Below are 14,582 nucleotides of genomic sequence, written 5' to 3'. Positions count from 1 at the left end.
CAAACCCCCAGCAGTCCACAGACCACACATTGACAAGCACTAAGAGGAAACCCAATACAAGTAGCCTCAAAAAAGTCACCAGGATAAATAGGATGCCTAAATTCAGAGTCCCATGAACTTCTGTGGCCTTGATTCTGGACTGATATTTTCTACTCTTTCCCTAAAAAATGCATTAAAATTATATGAATAAATGTCCAGGATAATACTGTTTTTCTTTCTCTCTCAAAGGGACAATGCCTTTGAGTGTTTTTCCCTAGAAAAATTTTAGGTGGCTTTGAGACCCTTGTCTAGAAAGCACTAGATGATATCCAGTGCAGTGTGGTCTCTGCAGAAAATCATGGAAATTCTGTCATTTGTGATAAGTTACCAGACTTACAGAAATTCTTAGAACCTAATACCCAATGTAATTGAAATTTTTCAGTGGGGGTTGGTGGTAGGGAGTTTTACCAGGTATTTATTTGGTCCTTAGCTAAGCAGTGCTAGGCCTTAGCTTTCTAAATCTAAATGTCATAGTTTGGGGTCTAACTTACCTCAAAAAAACAAACAAAGAAACAAACAAAATTTCCATTAATATGTGTAAAAAGAAATTTATAGCTACTATAATGAAATAGAAAGCAACCAGAAATAAATTTGTTTAATAAAGGAAATTGAGTATGCTGTATGTATCCCTCGGTATCCCAGTTAAACTCTCTCACCAACTTAATCTAGTTATCTAGTAGTAAGGCAATTACACAATGAAGATTTAGCGTTGATATAAATTAAGGGTTCAGCTGTGATCTTGCATGCTTATAACAAAATACTTCTTGTGGAAGAGCAAACCCCTTGGCAATCTTTGCATTGTTGTGTTCAATTAAGTGACAATTTATTCTGTTTTTGCTTTTATGGGACTCGTCATTTACTGTCATAACTGGTCCACCAGAGAGAATACTTTAGTGTTCTCTTTATTTTTCTCTTCAGAACAGAATCTGCACTAAACCATCAGTTTGCTTTTTTTTTAGCAATGAAAAAGCTTGTGACTTATGGGAAACCAGCTCCATCTAGCTGTCCATCCTGTATCATTCCTCGTCCATGTTCCATAAACATGAAATAATGTATACTAACTATCATAAAAATACAATTTCTTCTAAGACAGATCCTTGTCAAATGGACAGATCAGTGACCTCATGTATAAATACTTTTAGATATTGATATATATCCATTTATTCCCATTATATTTTTCTCCTTTTTGTCTTTACTATGGAGTTAGGTGTATTAAGGAAAGATTCTAAGATATGCATTATATTAGATCACACAAACACACACACACACATTTTACCTCCTTTATTAAATTTGAAATCTAGGTCTAACATTTCATGAAGGTTAAAAGGTAACTAGATTAAATGTTCAAATGATATTACATTTGAGGTTGTTTATTGTGTACATAGGGATCTTTATCAAAAATATGTTAAAACGGTTCTCCTGAGACTTTTGAAGGAGTGTTCTCCAATCTCTCTTGTTGAAATCAATCTAAAAATATTTAGCATTGTGTAAATCTTGTGGTAGCCACATGCATCTTTATTAGGTCATGCCAATATTAAAGAGATTTACCAAAAAAAATTCAGTCCTTGTAGCATATATTTTGTATATTGTTATTATTAAATTATTCTTAAATTGGAAAATTAATAAACCTTATAGTTAATCTATATTCTTGGATGAGGTTAGGAATTTCCATTGTCACTGCAATGTTATCACTAAAAAGATGTGCTAACATCTTTATGAATTCACTTAAAACCATTATTTCACTTCAAAGAGTTCTACATACATTTCAAAATATGTCACTTTAACACAATTTCGTGCATTTTCATCAATATTTTATTTCACTATCACCCAGCCTTACTCCTACTCACAAACAATAAAGCAGGGTAGTCAGGCAGTTTAATATAGCTTGAGCTCAGCAACCACCTTACACTATGTTCTTCATTCAAGTATCAAAATGCACTCTAAAGGACAAAATCATTTATTCACATTGAAAAACTGACTTGATAAACTGTTCCAAGTTTGAATATCTCTGAATGGGACCCATCACATTGGATTTCTTAGTTACTACCATGTTCTATTTGGCTCAAAACCTACATTTGTACTGACAGTCTTGCTATTCATAAAGAGTAAAAGAAGGATGTCACAAGTAGAAATCCACTTACGCTGCCTTCTGTTGAGGCTGAATATTGCCCATAGACTCATTCGTTCATCCACACAATACAATTTCTCAAGTCTGTTATATACATACAGCTCTGCAGTGTGATATATCCTTAGATTCTTAAAAGAAAATTTAACCTAAGTTTTTCCACCTGCAGGCATTGTTCAGGCAATGTAAAGTGATGACAAGCTTTATATTTCTGCCACTAGTTCTCTTCAGGGTTAAAACATATGCCTTTGTTTAAAAATATTGATACATATTTGGCCTAATGTGATATATATGGCCACTAATAAATATATGGCCACCATAATAACTATCATAGCATGATTTTGATTATCAGAAAAACCAACAAAAAATGATGCACTGAGGAATAAAACTCATAAGTTTATCAGAAAGCAAGCCAGAGCAACAGGCAAAAGCTAGGCTAATGGTGAATGGCATGGTAGGTGGTATAGAGCAGTAGGAAGAACGTGCATCTGAAGTTTAGTGTTAAGCACATCTGTTGACTCCCAACATCACCACCATTGACTATGCACTTCATTTGGCTGAATTTTTATTTCTTTACAGGCATAATGCAAATAAAATATTCCTCAAAGGCCTTATGTGAGGATTAATGAGATAATAAATGTGGTGGTCTAAGGCACAGACAAGACAAAATTTTGTAGCTGCTTTTCCTTCCTTTCTTTGGGCTGGACACAGGTGTGAAGCAGAGTATTGCCAGAAGACACTAGGTGTCACGGAGGTGGGGAGGAATAAATTTGGGCGATCCAAATTCTATCAGCTTTAGGGCCTGAAAACCAATTTCGAACTTGCCTAGGATAAGGACACACGGATCTCAGGTGTAAAAATCAAAACATGTTTGGGGAACGCAGATAAAAAGAGGCCTTTACAGGTCATTCTGAGTAAGGGCTCTAAACATTTGTCATCTATACCTCAGGTGTTCTCAAAATGTATTTGAGCCTTTAAAATGTGCTCTTACCAGGTCAAATTTGTTCTGAGTCAGCAGGGCACTCTCAAACTCAATTTTTGTGCTTCTTCTATCTTTTCTCTCATTACATCTCCTTAGCACCTTCTAAACACATCTTTAAATGACTCCTAGTGTCATAATAACATCACTTTTTGTTTATAGAAAGTGAAAATTCTCCCCTTCCTTAAGTTTGAGGATGCTCAAGAAGAGATTAAAAAGAACAAGTTAGACAGGCAAACTGAAAATGTTTCAAAAGGAAACTTTGATCGTTGTACAAATCAACTAGTTTCAAAACTTCCAGGGAACACAGCAGATTGTGAACTATCTCCTCCCTCCTCATAGTGGTCTGTGTTTGTGAGATTACTGATACGGAGCCTCAGACAGAGTTGAAACTTCCTATGTATATATTGTATAAATATCAGCAAATTGACCAGATCTCAGGATTCTCAGGCCTTTGGTTCATGTATTGGATCTAGTCTAAGCACCTAAAGCGGTGAGACCAGTCTCCATGGAGATATTCTAGGATGCCAGTGCACAGTCTTTTCTTCTATTCCTGAATTTGGCAAATATCTTAAGCACTGTTATGGCAGACTCTTCTTCAAATTAGTAGTGGCATCCTTCGTCCATGATTAAATCACTTTGCCTTTAGTTAATTTACCATAAGCTTTCATTAATCAATATACAAACTCTCATTAGTCTTCTCTGTAATTTCCTTACATTCACAATGATTTCTAAGTTTGGGTAACTCTAAGAAGGCTACTGTGGGTAAGGTTTAACTGACGTTATAAAAGAACCTTTAACCTGGCAGTGCCAGAGGTGACTCTACTCATCCTCAAAGATGTGAAACTCACGAATGACTATTTGAGCTACAAACGATCAACAACACCAAGTTTTCATCTTCATTTGTGAATTTCGGCAAATGTGGTTAGATTTACTCTAATACTTTATATAGTTAACAAAATCCTCATGCAGTATTCACCAGGTGCCAGGGACTACTCTATATGCCTTACAAATATATACCATCTATGCCCAAATTATGTTTTTAAAACATGATATTGAAACTGCCTTTCACTTGAAAGATGAGTGACAACAACAATAGCAAAAGCTCCCTTCAACTGCTTTGTTGTGTCCTGAACGAAACAGAAAGCAAATTAGCATTGACGGCACTGGCTTTCATTTCTATTTGAATCCCGTCTCCCGGTGCTCTTACATATTCATAGCATTGTAACAATTGATGATTCTTAAATTTCTCTAGAAATCAATCCAGATTATGAAACTTGACTATCAGAATACCTGGTTTTCATCAATCTTACTTTACCCACAGGAACAAAGTGTTGTTTTCATTACATTTCTATCTTACATTGATCTTGTTTCATGGTTAGAATCAAACTCCAAGCATCCACAAGAGCCAAGTGGTTCACACCTTCTGGGGAGATTTCCTTGGAGAGCCATCTGCTCCATTTTTAAGTCCGTGAAGCTCTTATAAGCTTCACAAAGGCAATGCTATCCAGAGGGAACTGAAAGATGAGGGAGGTGACTCCCTAAAATAAAGAGAAAGGCTCATTTATACATCTCATAAGACTTCACCACACTGCAGTGAGGAGGCCATCACTTTCACGTTCGCTCTGCTGAGATGTGAGCACATCAACATGGCACCTGGCAGAATCTACGCACTCTAAATAGAAAAGAGAGCAGAAAGGTGCCAGAGCAGAAGATAGCAAGAGCATCAAGGACTCAAACACATCTCGTTCCTATACTCTTCTGCATTCTGCTTCAAGAAATGAGATTCATGTATAAGCAAAAACAAACAAACAAAACTAGGAGAACTGAGATGTGATTTCTGTAATCAAAGAGGGATAGAGACTAAACACCTAAACTCTCTGCTGAAAAAGCTTAGAAAGTTTCAATGCCAGAAACAAAGGATAAAACAAAAGCTAAACATAAAAAGAACTGAACAGCAACCCCATCCATACTAATATTTAGAGTCTCATTTAGAAAGGAAGGAAGGAAGGAAGGAAGGAAGGAAGGAAGGAAGGAAGGAAGGAAGGAAGGAAGGAAGGAAGGAAGAAAGCTGAGAGTAACTTGTCGGAGGGGAATGCTTTTCTCTTCATTGTTTCTTAAGCTTCCTTGCTATGAAGTCTAGATATTAGCATCTTTCCAGCATCTGTCTGCCCCCCTTTCTCACTTAGGCTGAGGACAGAGGAGTGACATGTGTGCTTGGTAAATATGGAGAAGAGTTTGGGGACTTATCCTTGCGGATTGGGCTGCCTCAGTCTAGTGCTGCCAAGATGGAGTGTGGAGACCAAGTCTATTCATTCCTGGGTTCAAAATCAGCAAAGTCATGAGAGTAACAGATCTGAAGCTTCTCCATTTAACTTGAATTCTACCAGTGGCAAAGGGGACATTTTTTATCCTATATTTATTTACTCTTTGCTCTATTTCTCAGTGCTTGGAATCCTGGTCGGGAAGAGGGCTGCTACTTATCAAAGACCACCTTGGACATGTCTTAGACATTCATTGTTTAAATGAAGTCCAACTCAAGGGCATTCTTCCACACATAGAGCTACTTCTAGAAAGAATCAGGTCATTAGCTTGTTCAAGAACCCTATCCTTCAACTTTCCTACTCTCTTTCAACAGTGAATCACCAGCCATCTCTTTCCCAAGATCCTCCTACCCACTAGGCTCTTGCCTTCCTGCCCCTATAAAATTTGCTTCCGTTTTCTATATTCACACCTACCTGCAAATGACTGATAACAGTTTATAGTGTGCTGCTTACAGTCCCTTGAGACCCCTCTGAGAATCTTCAACATACGAGACCCAGAAGATCTCAAAAATAAACCTAATGTCCTTGCAGGAAATTCAGTGGCACAGGGACAACCAGAAATAGCAAATGCACCTGAGAAAAGTTACCGATTTTGCCCATTGTGTCTTTGTGGTAGGAAGAAATCTGAGGATGCATTTCATAGTGTATTTTTACCAAATAAGCAAATAATTGAGAAGGAGAGAGACTAGGTCAAAAACATATTTTTTCTAGCCAACTTGCAGTCATTTTTAATACTGATTTTTCAATTTTCAATGTTGCCCTGTTGCTAAGATCTGATCCCAGTTTCCCACATGCAGCAAAGCTCTTCCTCAGCCATGCCTGTCACAAAGGTCACAAGGTTCTTCTCCCCAGCCATTTTCCACATTGTTTTTGTTTGTCTGCATAACTATCTGCCCCATTAGCTTATGACCTCCTTAAAGAGACAGATATTGTCTGGCTGTCTTTGCATTTTTAGTCTGACACCCAGAAATTTTCCATAAATGTTTGGGGAGTTGAGTGGAATTTTACCAAATGGTTAGAGCTCAATGGGAAAGAAAAGAAATTTCACATGTCTTGGAAAAATGAATCTTTTCTTGGGAAAACAAGAAGTATCAAAGAAACTCTAGAAAGCAGAAAAAAAAACAGAAGGCTTGAAAGAGAAAAAAAAAAACATTAAGGAATACTATAGACATAACTTCAGAGGCAGATGAGACACATTTAAGGGTCAAAGGGCTTGGACTACTCAAAACTATGACAATTCCGCCATAGAGACAGAATGGAGACTGACAATCAATAGCAGGGGTGGCAAGCACCAGGACAACAAGGCAGAGGATTAGGGCAAATTTGAGCTGGGGATAAACAGCACAGCCAGGGAGGTTGAGAGGTCCATCTTCCACCATTTAGGAAACTTGGCTCTAAAAAACTGCCCGTACAGCCAAGGTCAAAGACCTGTGGCTTTAAGATAAAGAGTGAAAACTCCCAAAGAAGAATTTTAGGAAGGATGAAAGAATTTGAAGACATAACAGGGTCTTCCATTTAAGGAACTGGATCTTTTGATTAATGAAGAACAAAAATAAAACTGAATAAACATCAAAAAGTGTTAATAACTTTTATATCATTCAGCCTTAAAAAGGAAAAGAATTCGGACATACTACAAGATACATAAACTTTGAGGACATTATGCTAAGTGAAATAAGGCAGTTACAAAAAGACAAATACTGCATGATTCCACTTACATGAGGTTTCTGTGAGCAGTCAAATTCATCGAAATAGTAAGTAGAATGGTGGTTGCCAGAGGCTGAGGTGAGGAGAAAATGTGGAGCTGTTGTTTAATGGGTATAGAGTTTCAGTTTTGCAAGATGAAAAAGTTCTGGAGATTGGTTGCATAGAAGTGTGAATATACTTAAAATGAATGAACTGTAGACTTAGAAATGGTCAAGATGATAAATTTATGTTATGTACCTTTTCCACAATAAAAAATAAAAATCATTTTTTATTTTAATAACTGTTATAAACCAACAATAGCACAATTTTCATTCAATTGACTTCAAGAGAAATAGAAGAAAGAGAAAGAAGAAAAAAATTACAATTACAGCCCAACGCAGATGAGTATATTGGAATCAATTGACCATCTTAAATATCCACAGAAAAACCAAAAATTTCTCTTTAAAAAGTCAAAAGTCCAAACGAACAACCGATACGCTTTCAGTTTATTTCACGGTTAAATCTTGAGTTTGGTTTAAAATCACAAGGCAAAAACTCTGAAACTGGAAAGATTAAATATTTGCCCACCTATTCCAAAACTAGGTAAGTTTTGCATTCTCATACATTTCTCTGAGATTTGATGCTTAGATTACTTTTTTTCTTTTAGCCTTTTAAAAGTTCCTGAAACCTGTTTCCTTATACCTGTACTATGAGTAACACACACACATATTAGTTTGATTGGAAATTTTAGGAGTGAGCAGAAAAATTTGCATTCCTGCTGATAATTTCTGAACTAAAGTTTGGTCCAGTGGGATTAGAATGTCTGAGGTATTAAACCTTGGAAAGAAGAATTTGTAACGCAAAGGTTGAAAGAACTTAATTATAGGCAGTAGCACCACTTGAAAACTTTAAGCATACTTAAATGTGCTTTGCTATCATAAGATCTTAAAAAAACAAAAAACAGAAACGATAGAGGTTATGGATCAGACATTGTAGATATCACCAAAGAAGCAGTTTCACCTTTGGGTCATTTGAGTTGGCCAGCCTAACCACAAAGAAACATCTGCAGTTCTATTCAGGGAGCTAAGAGAGATGCCACACTCGTCTAGACCCCCGGGATCATTAAATCTGAAAATGACTACCAGTTAACTCCTCACAGGTATCTCACGCAGGACACCTGTCCTGTATGTATTTGGTGACTATATTGGGGAGAATCACTTGAGTTTCTCGTTTAAAGTAGAAGGCACACATTGAAAGGTCTTTGTGTTTATTTGCAAGAAATACAATTCTATAATATATCCCAGAGTTGCCTTTGGCATAGATCATTCTATAATGCCATCTTCCTCATTTATAGCTTCCGTTCAGCAGCAAAGCCTTTCCCAGTCCTCACTCTCAGCTAACCCTCTGGGCTGAGAAACGTGATGATCAGGTCACAGGGAAACACACACACAAGAACATTCCTGGATGTGTCTCTTTCCTATGCATGCCCCAGCTGAACGCAAGCCTCTGCAAGAAGAATCCATCCCCACCTAAGTGCACCGTAGTGCTGGGGAACCAGTTCCTACACCTGGCAAGATGAAAATAGTCTTTAAATCCAATAATCCCTATACAAGAATAATCAGACAAGTCATATTATCTGAGACGTGTTGTCATTCTCTTGGCCTATCCAATTCCTGGAGTCCAGTCCCTTATCTATCTTAATTTTGCCTTTCCTGCAAGTTCTTTCTCACCTTGATTGACTTCGTGACTATTGTAGCTTTAGCTTCCTTTTGTATCCAAGCCCACAGACTTCCGAAGTCAGCTTGATTTCCTGGCCTCCAAACTCACAGTGTAATTCTAGTCCTTGATTGCCCTCAATCTTATGACCCCTGATCTGCCTTCCTGTTTTTCAAACCTTAGTTCAAACTCTCAATAGCTATTAGAACTTAATTTTCTGGGACCTGAACTCCTTCCCTACTCCATCCCACACTTACCCAAATCTCACTTATTCCTGATTCCCTGCCTGACCCAGCGTTTTTCCTTCTCTCATCCATTCTATGGAGCAATACATCTCCTGGATTTACTGGAATTGGGGAGGCTGAAGTTGCAGATAAATCTTCTATGCTCTTAGTTTCAATCCAGAATGCCAAAGTTGCAAAAGTAACATAATGAAGTCCAGATTAAAGTATTTTCTTCATCATTCAGATGAACTTCCACAGTCAGCTGGTGTGAAATAATTAAACTTGCAACCAGGAGCAGACTCCAGGCCATTTCTTGTTTGCCTGGGGAAACTTTTTAATATAACAACCTCAGATCACTCTGTCCCTTGAGGCATTTCTCCTGCACTGATCAGCCCATGAAGAACACCACCACCCACAGAAATATCTACCTAGAAGACTCTGGAAAACAGAGGAAATTTTATAAAAGACAGCCTATGTCATGGGAGTCAAATAATCTAAAGTCTACCTAAAGAATGAAAAACATAAAATAAAAACCTCAACCACTCTCTCTCTAATATATATTATTTGCTCATATATGTTTGTTTGTTATACGATAGAATAGTGAAAACCTACCAAGTGTCCACCATATTCTATACACTGGGAATGCATCACATACAACTAGACAGGAGCCCTGCAGTCAAAGAGTTGACGCCCTAGTGGCTGTTTGACTAGCTGTTTTGTTCTTTATCTTTCGTGTTGGCCTATCAGAAGCAGCTGTGAAACTGATTTGTGCTTGTAGCTACTCAACACTAATCTCTTAATTCATTTACATACAGTCTCTCTTCAAATCAACACTTCTAGGTTAAGACGGCTTTTCTTTTTTTTTAACTCCTAATATGCTTTTCCAAAATAAATTTCTCATTTTGAGGCAGTTTCAGCATCATGAAAGACACTTTAGTGGCCCTCCTTAAAGCTGTCAATAGGTGCCCAGCTAGCCAAAGATACTAACTCTGATATTGATGAACTCTGTCTACAACTCTGAATATGGAATAGTGTAATGGGACTTCACATAGCTTTGTAAAGTCATCTTTCATTGGAGGGCATTAGTTTGCCTTTAAACCAAGTCAAATCAAACCAAACAAACCACAATAACAACAACAACACTTTGTGAATAGAAAATACAGTAACTCTTACTTTGCACTGTAGATGATCTGAATCAAATCTCTCATACAAGCAACAATTCCTTAGCCTTTGAGCCTTCTTACCTTTCCCCACTCTTACCTTCCACCAGCCTCAGTTAGTACGAGTTACAGAAATGCACTCATTTTAATACTGGCCTAGAGAGTCTAAGAAAGGTAAGTGTGCTGAAAATGCATACAATGCATTTTTAAATCAAAATGTAAGAGATTTTTTTTAATTGTCTCCTCTAAGGATTTTCTGTGATGTGGTTCTGTCTCCAATACAGAATATTTTACAAAAATTAAAAATTCTAAAGAACAACTGCTTAAAAAGAGAGAGAGAGAGAGAGATGGGACGTCCTCCTTATGCTTTCCAGGTTCCATGGTGATAGCACATTCAGCTCATGAAGATGGGACTCGTGTTTATTAAGAGCTCTATATGCTGCAGCATGCTCTCCCAAAGGTTTACCATTGTTGTCTTATTTTTCCTCACACAAGCCTAGTAGTAGGTATTATTATCCTCCTTTTATAGATGAGGGAGCAGAGGGTGAAAAAAATCAGACTAGAATAAAATTAGCCTTAAATTATACTCTAATTAGTAACATTTTCCTCTCTACTCTTTCCCATCTCCTTATATGACACCACTGCCTCCTTCAAACACACACACACACACACACATCACCACCACATACAACACATTGTTACTCAAAGAGCTTATGGTAACCACATGCCTACTAAAAGGTCAAATTAACATAAAAAAATAACTCTGTTTTGTCAAAACAAGCTGAACCCAAGGTAAACTTAGGGAAGGTTTAGAAGTCAGTTTATTTTGAACTAACTTGAAAATCCTCACTCTAAACTACAAGTCAGATTACCAACCATTTTCAGTGATAGACTTCACAGATGCATTTCTGGGGTGGAATGCAGGGAATAAAACACCAGTACATAGTTTTTCTCTGTTCTATATAGATCGAAGCAAAGCTTCCCCTGCCTCAGAACTCCCATGAAGAGGGAATTCACCTCTCTCGGACTTAATAATTTTCTTTTTTTCCTACAGTGACAACACGCTGCCAATGCGATGACCCAGGCAGAGGTTCAAGGCCTTGGTACTTGGGGCCTCAGGCCTTTCACTAAGAAAATAGAGTGTGAGAACTTCATCTCCAATTGTTTCTACCTATTGTGATATCTCTCCTGAGTCTCTTCACCCCTAAATTCTTCATTTCTTTTCAGAATTTAGCTGAAAAGCACTTTCCCCCTGCCTGTTTATCTCAATGTCTGTCTCTCACTGCTAGTATTTATTGCTTATCACTGTAAGTCTTTATTGAATGTAATCTGTTTGGGGATATAGTTGGCATGAAAGATGCTTCACCAAATGAAGTTGTAAAGTATTATACATAAATACTTAATTCTTGGATTTATTTATTATCATCATTACTTATTTACCACAATAGGCACACAGGACATCTTTGAAAGAAATAAATCTGGTCAGTTGCTTTCCCAAATTTTATCAGAATATCTCCCAAATTGTATCAAAATATCTTATAAGATATAAATTAATGCCAGTAACAATATTTATTAATGTTCTTCACATCACTAGCACACATGACAGCTTACAAAAACTCGTACACATATAACGTCTTATTTAATCTTTTTAATCATTTAATCTTCCCAGCTATTTAATGATAAAAGTTTTAGTCTCCGTGGGACAGGTCAGGAAAGTGAGACCCTGAAAGTTTGAATGATATACCAAAGGTCACATGAATAATAAGTTTCAGAGCTAGACTCAAACCCAGGTCTCCTACTCCAGGTACTACCTACCGTGTTTCCCCAAAAATAAAACCAAGCCGGACAATCACTTCTAATGCGTCTTTTGGAGCAAAAATTAATATAAGACCTGGTCTTATTTTACTATAATAGAAGACTGGGTCTAATATCATATCATATTATATCATATCATACCAGGTCTTATATTAATTTTTGCTCCAATAGACGCATTAGAGCTGATTGTCCAGCTAGGTCTTATTTTGGGGGAAATATGGTATGTATTTCTCCCTCCCAGGGTTGCCTACAAGATCAGCTGGATAAAAGGAAATCAAACTAGGGCCAGGTGAGAAATAAAATGAGCTCCATAGACTTGTTGTGAAGCTTTCATAGGGCATATGGTTTGGTGTGGATTTGTTTCATATTCATCTAAATTAACTCAACTTTGTATTTGATTCAGAGTTGTTGGAGACTAAATTTAAATTTGGGGTATCCATCCCAAAATTATATTTGCAATAGTAGGAATGCCAGAAAGAATCATCGCAATTAGCCCTAATTCGTACACTAATCAGCATATTAGTGAGTTGTTTTTCTTCCCAAGTGCCCAAGAAATGTTGGAGCTACCTGGGCAACAATTATGCCCTAAAGGGAAAGAGCCCAGGGTGTACAGGATTGGGATTCTGATCAGAGAGGGGAGTGTCAACAAAGGGGTCATAGGTCCCTGTGGAATGGTGAAATTGGTTCACTTGAGTGGATATGTACACTTGAAAGTCTAATGAGCCTTGGAATTACAATCAATTACATTCATTCCATCCCATACGTCCTCATTCCACCAAGAGAGAAATCGAGATACAGAGACTTAGAGGCAAAAACTCTATGTGGTTAAGACTTTCCACGGCTAAGCAGGCATATCAATTTTAGAGGATCCTTAGAAGCACCCTGTTGGGAAGGTAAACCTACAGCCTCTTGCAACTTCTTTTGTTTGTCTGTTTGTATACCTCTCCCTGTTCAGGAGAGTCTTTACATTACCTCTTCATTCATTTGGGGGAAGTATTCTAGATTTTACCATCCTTCTCAAGAAAATTCCCATGTCTTTTCAGGGATTCCTACACTAAATCCCATGTCACACCCTCACTCCTTCCCTGAAGGGAATAGGAATATGAGTTCCATGGGAAGTGTGCTGAATAAACCAGAAGAGAGAATTTTAGAGTAATGCTTGCTCTTGTTGCTTTGAGCTATGCAAACAATCTTTGCTTATACAATACTTTTCAATCTAACTGATGCTACAATGTAACTCTAGTTCTAGAATACCTTCCTAAAGGAGCATTTCACTGCAAACCCCAAAGGCTGTGGGCATGCTACTCTCTGCAAAAGGAATAAATTAACTATTGAATCTTACACTGGCAGTCAATGGAGCACATTGAGTCCCTAAAAAAATACACTGCCTGGAAAATTTTATTCAGTTCATAATAAAATAAATTGAGACCTTGAACTGAGAAAATAATTACTCTTGAACTAACAGACTAAATGCATCCATAGAAATTATCAGAAAGAAAAGAAAAAAAGAATTGGAAAATAAGGAACATAATAAATCATGCAAATGGGCAAACCGTGTAAATGTTTTCCATGTTTTCTATTCATGTCATTGATTTTAGTTCTGTAATCAAAGAAAAGTTAGGAAACACTTGGATTTAAAACTAAGTACTAAAGTAATTACTCTTGATGTCAAGTGGGTAAAAATGAAGTAATTTTTATGAAAGCATGTGATATATTAATCCACAAATCATTTATGGAATAATTTAATTTATTAAACTGATTTATGTCCCAAAAAGAATGGATTATAGTAATTGGGATTTGTGGTGGTTTACCACAAAAGTTATTTAGACAAACTTAATAAAATAGAAAAGGAGGAGCTCAAGATTATAATTAACAGACACAAGTTATGCTAACGGGGAAGACTATAACATTATTACAATTAATCAACAAATTTGGCTCTGAGTGTCCACTGAATCATAACAGTGGACATGGTTATGGAAACATGGAAACATGGTAAGACATTTTATGTTTATTACCTCAAAGAGGCACACTGATTTCTTCAAGGGTACAATGTATTTGTGGACACTAAATCTTTACATAATGTTCTCAAGTACAATCTTATACAGAGTATTCTGGGTAAAGTAATGGGCAAAAGTCCTCAATAAAAACAAAAGAAAGGTTTTTGTTGTGGTGGTCTGTTTGTTTATATAACTGCAGAAGTTTTCTTTTTAGGTAACTTGTATTTGTAATAAATCTAAAAACTCATAGATATTACACAATGTAAAATTTATCAAAGGTAATTTATTAAGAACTGTGATAACATAGTCAATGCATTAGTTTTCTCATGGCCTAACTGGGTCTAAGAATAGGAAAAGCATATTCCTGAGGCTGCCTTCTTTAAATTTCATTCCTCTTCATGCAAGGTTAACATAGGATCCAAAAAGATAATTACTGGAGTTCATAGTACCCCAAAACAGTCTGGGTGCTAAGATTCCATGTTCTTTACCACAAGCACAAACAACAAGTAAACTTCAGAAT

This window comes from Rhinolophus hipposideros, assembly GCF_964194185.1.
Source record: "Rhinolophus hipposideros genome assembly, chromosome: 4".
Classification (NCBI taxonomy): domain Eukaryota; kingdom Metazoa; phylum Chordata; class Mammalia; order Chiroptera; family Rhinolophidae; genus Rhinolophus; species Rhinolophus hipposideros.
The sequence above is the reverse complement of the archived record's forward strand: the minus strand, read 5'-3'. Positions refer to the sequence as shown.